The sequence below is a fragment of the Canis lupus genome, chromosome 17 (assembly GCF_048164855.1).
Source record: "Canis lupus baileyi chromosome 17, mCanLup2.hap1, whole genome shotgun sequence".
Lineage (NCBI taxonomy): Eukaryota > Metazoa > Chordata > Mammalia > Carnivora > Canidae > Canis > Canis lupus.
Window position 1 is genome coordinate 60,208,246 of NC_132854.1, and position 8,859 is coordinate 60,217,104.

Below are 8,859 nucleotides of genomic sequence, written 5' to 3' on the forward strand. Positions count from 1 at the left end.
CTTAGGCAGTGAGATTGCCTGTAATGACACTGAAATGGAAGGAATGTGAGCGTGTTGGCAAAGTTAACTGGATGGGGCCTGCTTTTGGCCACCTCACGGGGTCCAAACAAGCCTGAAATTGGTGGGAACTCAGAGCTGGTGCCCTTTAAGAGAAAAGAAAAAAAGAAAGAGAGGTAGAAGAATGGATCTGTTGTTTCTGGAAGATAGGAGCAGGAATTGTCAAACTCTGATAGTTTGGTTTAGGGAAGAAATTATAAGAAATGGGAGTGACCTAACCCAGAAGGCAAAGAGCATGTTCCCACTGGCTCTGATGCCCCTAAAATTCTTTCCAGATGCCTGACTTCATGGAAGGGGAGAAGAAGTGCCAAAGAGGAAAGTGAGAGGGAAGAGAAGGTAGTGAAACAACAACACAAAATAACAGGAGGAAAGTACTTCTTACTTCCTCTGAAGAAATAACTTTATTTTCGGTTTGCACAGAAATTTTATCAGAGAGAATTTTTTTCCTGAAATAATATTAATAAGATGTAATTCCCTATCAGTTTCCGCTCTTCCTGGAGTAGAGAAGGCAATCCTCCAATATTGACCGAGGCCCCCTGTGTAGCAAATGAAATCGAGGAGCCCTGAAGTCCCAGGGACACAACCGTGTAGAGTATGGTTTCTCGGAGCATGACCCAGCTGGCCAGGAGAGGGTCTGTTCGAGGCCAAGCCCAGCCACACGGGATAGAGATCGGATGTGTTGGGGCCAACCAGGGGCCAGGATAGCCAGGGATCCAGCTTTGAATCAGTCTGGTGTTTGAGCTTTCTTCGCTGGAAGAAAAATGAGAAAATACTGGTTATGTGAATGTTGAGTGTTTTTCAATAAGCAAGCTTTATTTTTGTCATGTTGTGAAATGCTTGTCCCTAAGAACTCTCTTTTAGCCTTTAGGTGTGTGGTATGTGATGCTGTACCACTTTGAGGCCCTCATGCCATTTTGATTGTATGAGCCCTGAGGACTTTTTTTTATTTATTTATTTATTTTTTTTCTTTTTTTTTCTTTTTTTTTTTCTTTTCTGAGGACTTTTACCTTGGTAGGCCTCTTCCCCTCCAAAGCACAAAACAAGACAAAACAACACTTTTTAAAGTTTTATTTTAAAATTTTATTTTTTAAAAATTGTATTTTGTAACTGTATTATTATAAGGATGGATATATTAATATTATTATAAAACTTCTTTCCACCCTAAAAGTTGATCCTTTTGCCTTGTGAATTTAAAAGAACTTAAAACATTTTTGTCGGCCCCTAAAGCATTGTGGTCCTAGCCATGGGCCAGCTGTGCCTCATGTATAAGTTGGTCCCAGATGCCATCCTAAGCCTCTCTGCCCCATTAATGCCTCCATTGGAAATGGCAGTAGATGGCATAGTTCTGGGTTCACTGTAGCATCATTTACCAACCAGCTGGTGTGTAGAGAAGTCACATTATTTCTTTTTTCTATACAGTATTCAGGTCAGTGTTATTTCTTATTTCTAGTAGCAGCCCAAGGCATTTCGAATATCTTTTTAACTCCACTGCTTGCTGTGTGATCCATGATGGCATTCAAAGAGATGAATAGGATGAGTCGTATTGACAGAATAATTCAAGCAGTTGAGCGATTCTGAATCACAACTAGGGAGGAACTGCTGGCACTTCTCCCATGGATTATCTGAGAATCAAAAGCAAAGAGTCCGGTGATTATTCAATTCATAACAAATACTGCTGATGGAAAGAACAAGAGGGGATAAAATTGACAAAGGCCAAACCTGTACAACGTGAGACTTATTATTGCCAAATATGGACAGGAAAACTAAAATCTTGGCAAATTTTGGATCTGCAAAATTTGACACAAGAAAATTGGATTTTATAAAAGTAAAACAGAAGATACAGAACCAATTTCACATTGTTGAAACTCTATGAAATATGAATCAAAAGCGATCAATGAGCAAAACCTTGAGAAGGTGAAAAGACAAATGAAAAATAATCCTGATTCAAATGACTTTTCTACCACAAATGCAACATATAAAATATGACTGCATTGTGCAGAAAATTTATCATGTATTAAAGTATGGGTGATAGAGCTCATTTTGGAAAATTAATCAATGTTAGTGAAATTGTAATTAAAAGTCTAATAATAATTAAAATGATGGAATTAGCCAAAACTCTGAGTTAAAATTTTGTAAAGAGATACAAGGCTCCAAAAGTCTTAGTGCGGTGTTTTTAAAACATTTTATTTTAAAAGTCTCTTTTCTTCCAACCAAGTCTTAAATTTTTTATTTAGTTATATATGCACATATACTATTATTTCTGCATAGGAATATTCTAGAAGGATAGTGCCAAACAGATATCAGTGCTCACCTCTGGGGAGGGATGTGGGATCACATGAGAGAAAGTTTACAAAGGGAGATATTTATTTATTTATTTATTTATTTATTTATTTATTTATTTAAATTTTATTTATTTATTCATGAGAGACACAGAGAGAGAGGCAGAGACACAGGCAGAGGGAGAAGCAGGCTCTCTAAGGGGAGCCTGATGCGGGACTCGATCCCAGGACCCCAGGATGATGCCCTGAGCCAAAGACAGATGCTCAACTGCTGAGCCCCGCAGGGAGATCCAGATTCTGCCTTTTTATTAAAAAAAAAAAAAAAAAAAAAATCTGTTGATGGGACGCCTGGGTGGCTCAATGGGTTGAACCTTTGACTCTTGGTTTCGGCTTACGTCATGATCTCAGGGTCCCGAGATAGAGCCTTGCATTGGACTCCTCACTGAGCACAGAGTCTGCTTGAGGTTCTCTCCCTTTGCCCCCGCCCCAGCCCCACTCTCACTTGCTCATGAGTAGATCAATCAATCTTAAAAAAAAAAACCTCTCCTGTTGCCCTGCATCTTGCTGGTCCTGCTTTTCCACCATAGCAGAAGCACTTGTGGTGTCTTCCTCACTTCCCTTCAACACTTAACACACTTTTTCTCACTCATTTTCTCAAGTTGGAGCAAGTTGCTCTTTACACTTTCTTTTCTCTTCCTCATATGTGAGCATCTATCTTGATTTATGGTCCAAAAAATACATCTCTGTAGAGTAAGTAGACAGATATTATTATCCCACTTTGCAGATGGGCAAGTAGAGGAAGAGTTTAAAATACTTCTTCCAAGGGCACAGGACTGGGTTTAGAGCCACATTCCTAGCTCAGAGCTCTCTCTATTGAAAGGATACTCTTCTGAGCCTTTAATCTAGGACGGGTAACAGAATAAATGGGTTCCTTAAAAGAAGACACATCCCCAGTCCGCTTCCTGGGCCAAACACCTCCCACAGGTCCTCACTGCCTAATTAAAATGGTCTAACTAGAGAAATATCAGAAAAATAGGGACTTGGGAGAATTTGGAAAAAAATATATTTATATTACAAAACTTATTTTCTTTTTTTAGAGATTTATTTATTTATATGAGAGAGAGCAAGCACATGCACCAGCACACAGAGGGAGAGGGAGAAGCAGACTCCCTGCTGGGCTCCATCCCAGGATTCTGGGATCACAACCTGAGCCAACGGCAGGTGCTTAACTGACTGAGCCCCACCACCCCCAGGTGCCATGCAAAAAACGATTTTCTAAAGAATCCCTCGCATCTTCAACTCCCTATTGAATTATGTGATTATTTTGCACGAATTATAAAGATGTAGTTGCAGAGGACTCAGAGAACAAGTAACGAGAACAACTGAATGCTCTTCTCTCATTTCTGAAGAAAATATGGAGACAGTAAGACAGCTTCTTAATAAAACAAGACTCTGATCCTCGGGGACCTGAGACTGCAAGGAGGCCTAGGGCTTTGCAGTCTGGAGAGGAGAGGGACCCGCAGCCTGCTCCCATGGCTGCTGTGCTCCTTCTGGATGGCCCTTGCCCTTGCCGCCTGCCTGCTACCTTGTTCCGTGCACTGGTCTGGGCCCACAGGGGCGCTGGTTTGGGCTCACAGGGCGCCGGTCTGGGCCTATAGGGGCGCTGGTCTGGGCCCACATAGGCGCTGGTCTGGGCCTATAGGTGCACTGGGCCCACAGGGGCACTGGTCTGGGTCCACAGGGGCGCTGGTCTGGGCCTACAGGTGCACTGGGCCCACAGGGGCGCTGGTCTGGGCCCACAGGGGTGCTGGTCAGGGCCTATAGGTGCACTGGGCCCACAGGGGCACTGGTCTGGGCCCACAGGTGCACTGGGCCCACAGGGGCGCTGGTCTGGGCCCACAGGGGTGCTGGTCTGGGCCTACAGGTGCACTCGGCCCACAGGGGCGTCAGTCTAGGCCCACAGGGGTGCTGGTCTGGGCCCACAGGTGCACTGGGCCTACAGGAGCGCTGGTCTGGGCCTACAGGGGCGCTGGTCTGGGCCTACAGGGGCGCTGGTCTGGGCCTACAGGGGCACTGGTCTGGGCCTATAGGTGCACTGGGCCCACAGGGGCACCAGTCTGGGCCCACAGGGTGCTGGTCTGGGCCCACAGGTACACTGCTCTGGGCCCACAAGGGTGCTGGGCTGACAGGGGCAGTGGGCCCACAGGGGCGCTAGGCCCGCATCCCGCCCTCCCACTGAAGCTGCCAGATGCTTCTCTCTAGGAAAAGTCAAACAGAGGCTTTGAGTTAGAGCTCTTTAGTTCTTTGTGGGCCCCGGGCAAGAACCTCTTGGTTAAACAGATAGAAGTCAAGCAGCCACTTCCTGCCCAAGGGAAAAATTAATCCTTAATCCAGCCATTTCCATCTCCTCAGGCTGTCATTGGTGCATGTAGCTCTGGAAGGAGAGGGGCAGTTTGCAGAAAGTTCTAAAGTCAGGGACCCCGGGGGCTCCATGGTGGAGTGTCTGCCTCAGCCCAGGCTGTGACCCCGGGGTCCCGGGATCGAGTCCCACATCGGGCTCCCCAGATGGAGCCTGCTTCTCCCTCTGCCTGGGTCTCTGCCTCTCGCTCTCTGTGTGTCTCTCATGAGTAAATAAATAAAATATTTTTTGAAAAAAGTTCTGAAGTCTTATGAGGGAAAAGATTCTAGAACGCAAGCCCTCCTCTAAGACAAATTTCTGCCGAGAGCAGAGTAGCTGGTCCGAGCCCTCCGTACATTCAGGGGAAGAGTCTCGTAGGCGCAGCATAGGCTGCTCCCAGCAGGGGTGCAGAGGTGGGCATTGCACTTCGGGGCGCTATGGGAGAGAGCAAGGTTTCTACCCCAAACTAGAAAATCCTATTCCACTGTTAATATAATTAAACTCACATTTCAGTTAATATGCCTGGAAGCAAGTTCACTGGCTCCCTTTAGGGCAACGGGCAAGTGGACACAGATAGAAGGCCCGGTCCAGCTTCTCGGGAGTCCCTCCTAATGGCCTCAGGGCAGCCGCTTCCAGCGCTGACGGCCTCATCATCTTTCGAGAGTCACGTTGCCTTGAAACACCAGTGTCGTCACCCAAATCTTATGACTTTGCAGCACCTACCCCGTGACTCCCCTTTCCAGTTCTCGGCATGTCCGGAGCGGAGAGCGAGCATCGGAGCGTTGGGGCGCCTCTCGGAAACAGTCGAGAGCTTCAAGGTCAGGGCAAAGAAATTCTGGTTCCCTTGCAGCCTCTCCCTGGAGCTGTCCCTCTGAGTTTAGTTTTTACCCGAAAGGCTTCTCCGTTTGTCATTTCATCCAGAACCTTCGCCATAGGATGGGCCAGTATTTAACAGTAATGCAGTGCGATCCTCATTATGTTCACCCAGGGAGACTTCCAGCCCAACAGAGACTAGAAGCTTGCCCTGAAAGGCTCTTTAGGATCTACCAGTTTCAATCTATTCACTTTACCAAGCAGCGTTGCGGAGATCGAGAAAGGAGAGAGAAAGAGGTGAAGAATCCATACTCCTTGGTACCAGCAGAACAAGGCATTTGGGAAAACATAGGGAGATGAGCAGGAAAGTACAGATCCCCTTGCGTGTAGAAAGGAAACTCCGAGAATCGTCCGTCCTACCTACCTGCCTACCTACTGCTATACATCCAGCTCCGCCCATGCCAGGAGCTCAAAAAACCTTTGTGTTATGAATAAATGGCAAACTTTAAGTAAGTCAGCTGAACAGACCCCTCACTGGGCAGGCAAGCTCGCCGGGCCTGGACGCGGCCCCGGCCTGGGTGCGCTCTCTGGGCGGCCTAGCAACGAGGCCGTGGAGACGGAGGTTTCCCCTCTTCCGGGTCCTAAGGCCCCCGAGGACCAGGAACATCTCTTCTTCCAGAGGGAGAAGTTGTTCCCTAACTCAACTTCCCGCAAGCTTAGGACCCCCCAGGCCTCGGGTTCTACGCCCCTGGCATTTCCTAGCAATCCCCTACACCGCCGCAGCCTAAGTGTAGACAAGTTGGTACCTGAGCCCCAAATCTGTACCCCCCTAGAGCCGGGCTGCTCTCCCTCTGGGGCCCTCGTCCAGGAAGCGACCCTGCTCCCACAGAAACGAAGAACAGCAGGGAGTGGGCTACCCGGGGATGGCTGTCCTGCTCTGGCCAAGCGGGCCTGCCCGGGGATGCCAAGGCCTCCAGATCCACGACAGCTGCGGTGCTAGCGTCGGCTTCGTCGGGCTCCCAGCTGGCACCCAGCCCCAGCTCACAGCACCGGGGGCGGGGGGTGCTGCACAAGCAGAGTCATTTTCAGAAGCAGAAGCTGTTTCTATTTTGCACATCAGAGAACTGCCGTCGGATACACGAGTGCCTGGTCCCGAGGTCCCTAGTGGGTAACGAGGGGGTTAGAGGACGGCTCTGGCTTCCCGGCCCAGAGCCTCTGCCCTGCCACACTGGTTATGCGGTCCCTTAAGTGGATGGGGGAGGACGGAAGCACATTTTGGGGACCATGGCATGGAAGGACCTTGACACGAGCTTTGGAACTGCAGGATCCCGCCCGTGAACCGTGGAAAGTCCAATTGTCCTTCCAGGATTTCTGAGAATTCCTTACAGCCTTGTATTCTCAGGAGCGTCTTTGGCACCCGTTGCTGCCGATTAGTTGAATTTAGAGAACTCGAGTCTTCCCATTTCCAGGGGTATCATAAGTTTGATTTGCTTGACTCGGGATTCAAATAAGGTCCACGTATTAGGATTAGCAGATCTATTTCTTGAGTCTTTATTTTTTTAAATTTTTTAAATTTCTTTTTGGGGGGTACAGTATACTTTATTGATGGTACATGACAAGGTAGGGCTCCCCAAGCCCCTCCCCTTCCTCGGGGTCTAGAATGTAAATTGGAGGTCAGGAGATTCTCAGTGTGTTGGGGGATTAAGTTGGGGCAGGGACTCCCCAGCAGCTGAGGGCCTCTCTCTTCCTCTTGTTCTTGCTGGGGCTGGTGGTCCAGGAGGCTCTTACTCCTTGGAGGCCATGTGGACCATGAGGTCCACCACCCGGTTGTTGTAGCCGAATTCATTGTCATACCAGGAAATGAGCTTGATGAAGTGGTCATTGAGGGCAATGCCAGCCCCGGCATCGAAGGTGGAAGAGTGGGTGTCACTGTTGAAGTCACAGGAGACAACCTGGTCCTCAGTGTAGCCCAGGATGCCCTTGAGGGGGCCCTCCGATGCCTGTTTCACTACCTTCTTGATGTCGTCATATTTGGCAGCTTTCTCCAGGTGGCAGGTCAGATCCACAACTGACACATTGGGGGTGGGGACACGGAAGGCCATGCCAGTGAGCTTCCCGTTCAGCTCAGGGATGACCTTGCCCACAGGCAAGGTGCCAGTGGAAGCAGGGATGATGTTCTGGGCAGCCCCTCGGCCGTCACGCCACAGCTTCCCAGAGGGGCTGTCCACGGTCTTCTGGGTGGCAGTGATGGCATGGATGGTGGTCATGAGTCCCTCCATGATGCTGAAGTTGTCATGGATGGCCTTGGCTAGAGGAGCCAAGCAGTTGGTGGTACAGGGGGCATTGCTGACAATCTTGAGGGAGTTGTCCTACTTCTCGTGGTTCACGCCCATCACAAACATGGGGGCATCAGCAGAAGGAGCAGAGATGATGACCCTCTTGGCCCCACCCTTCAAGTGAGCTCCAGCCTTCTCCATGGTGGTAAAGACCCCAGTGGACTCCACAACATACTCAGCACCAGCATCACCCCATTTGATGTCGGCGGGATCTTGCTCTTGGAAGATGGAGATGGACTTCCCGTTGATGACAAGTTTCCCGTTCTCAGCCTTGACTGTGCCGTGGAGTTTGCCGTGGGTAGAATCATACTGGAACATGTACACCATGTAGTTGAGGTCAATGAACGGGTCATTGATGGCGACAATATCCACTTTGCCAGAGTTAAAAGCAGCCCTAGTGACCAGGCGCCCAATACGGCCAAATCCGTTCACTCCGACCTTCACCATCGTGTCTCGGGGACGCGGCTGGCACTGCACCAGAAGATGTGGCTGTGTGTCGAACGGGGAGGAGCAGAGAGCTCTTGAGTCTTTTTTAACAAATGAGTTCCACTCCCGTCTCTTGTTACAGATCCCTTTTCAGTTTATCTGTCATATAAATCCAGTCGTTTGTCGTGTAAGTGTTCCATGGTTTGGATTTTGTGCTTGTGTCCTTGCAGCATCAATAACGTGTTTCTCTACTAATTCATTAGTAGTTTTAAAGTGGTGATGTTCTCATTATGTCATTACTTTTTTCTTTTACTAACCAGGACGCTTTATAGAGAGAAACCTTCCCTCACTATTTCATTACTGAGAGCTTTATTTCTTATAGAAAACACAGTATAGATGCTTCATTCTCTTCCTTAATTTGTCAGTTTTCAGAAATGAGAAATCTCTGAAGATAACTACTGAATTAAAAAAAAAAACAAAAAACAAAAACAGTGCGGGGCACGTGGGTGGCTTACTTGGTTAAGCAGCCGACGCTTGATTTTGGCTTAGG

The 8,859-nt window shown here is 48.3% G+C and overlaps 1 long non-coding RNA gene and 1 pseudogene across 1 annotated transcript; both read right to left on the reverse strand.

The window, feature by feature from the left end:
• Positions 1-456: 456 nt before the first annotated feature.
• On the reverse strand, positions 457-4,191 carry LOC140608440 (uncharacterized). Its single transcript, XR_012010477.1, has 3 exons — positions 3,922-4,191; positions 1,428-1,679; positions 457-807 (listed from the first exon to the last, which is right to left on the reverse strand). It is a non-coding gene; the product is annotated as an uncharacterized lncRNA (long non-coding RNA).
• Positions 4,192-7,182: 2,991 nt separating this feature from the next.
• LOC140608441 (glyceraldehyde-3-phosphate dehydrogenase-like) lies at positions 7,183-8,349 on the reverse strand (annotated as a pseudogene).
• Between the last annotated feature and the right edge of the window lie 510 nt (positions 8,350-8,859).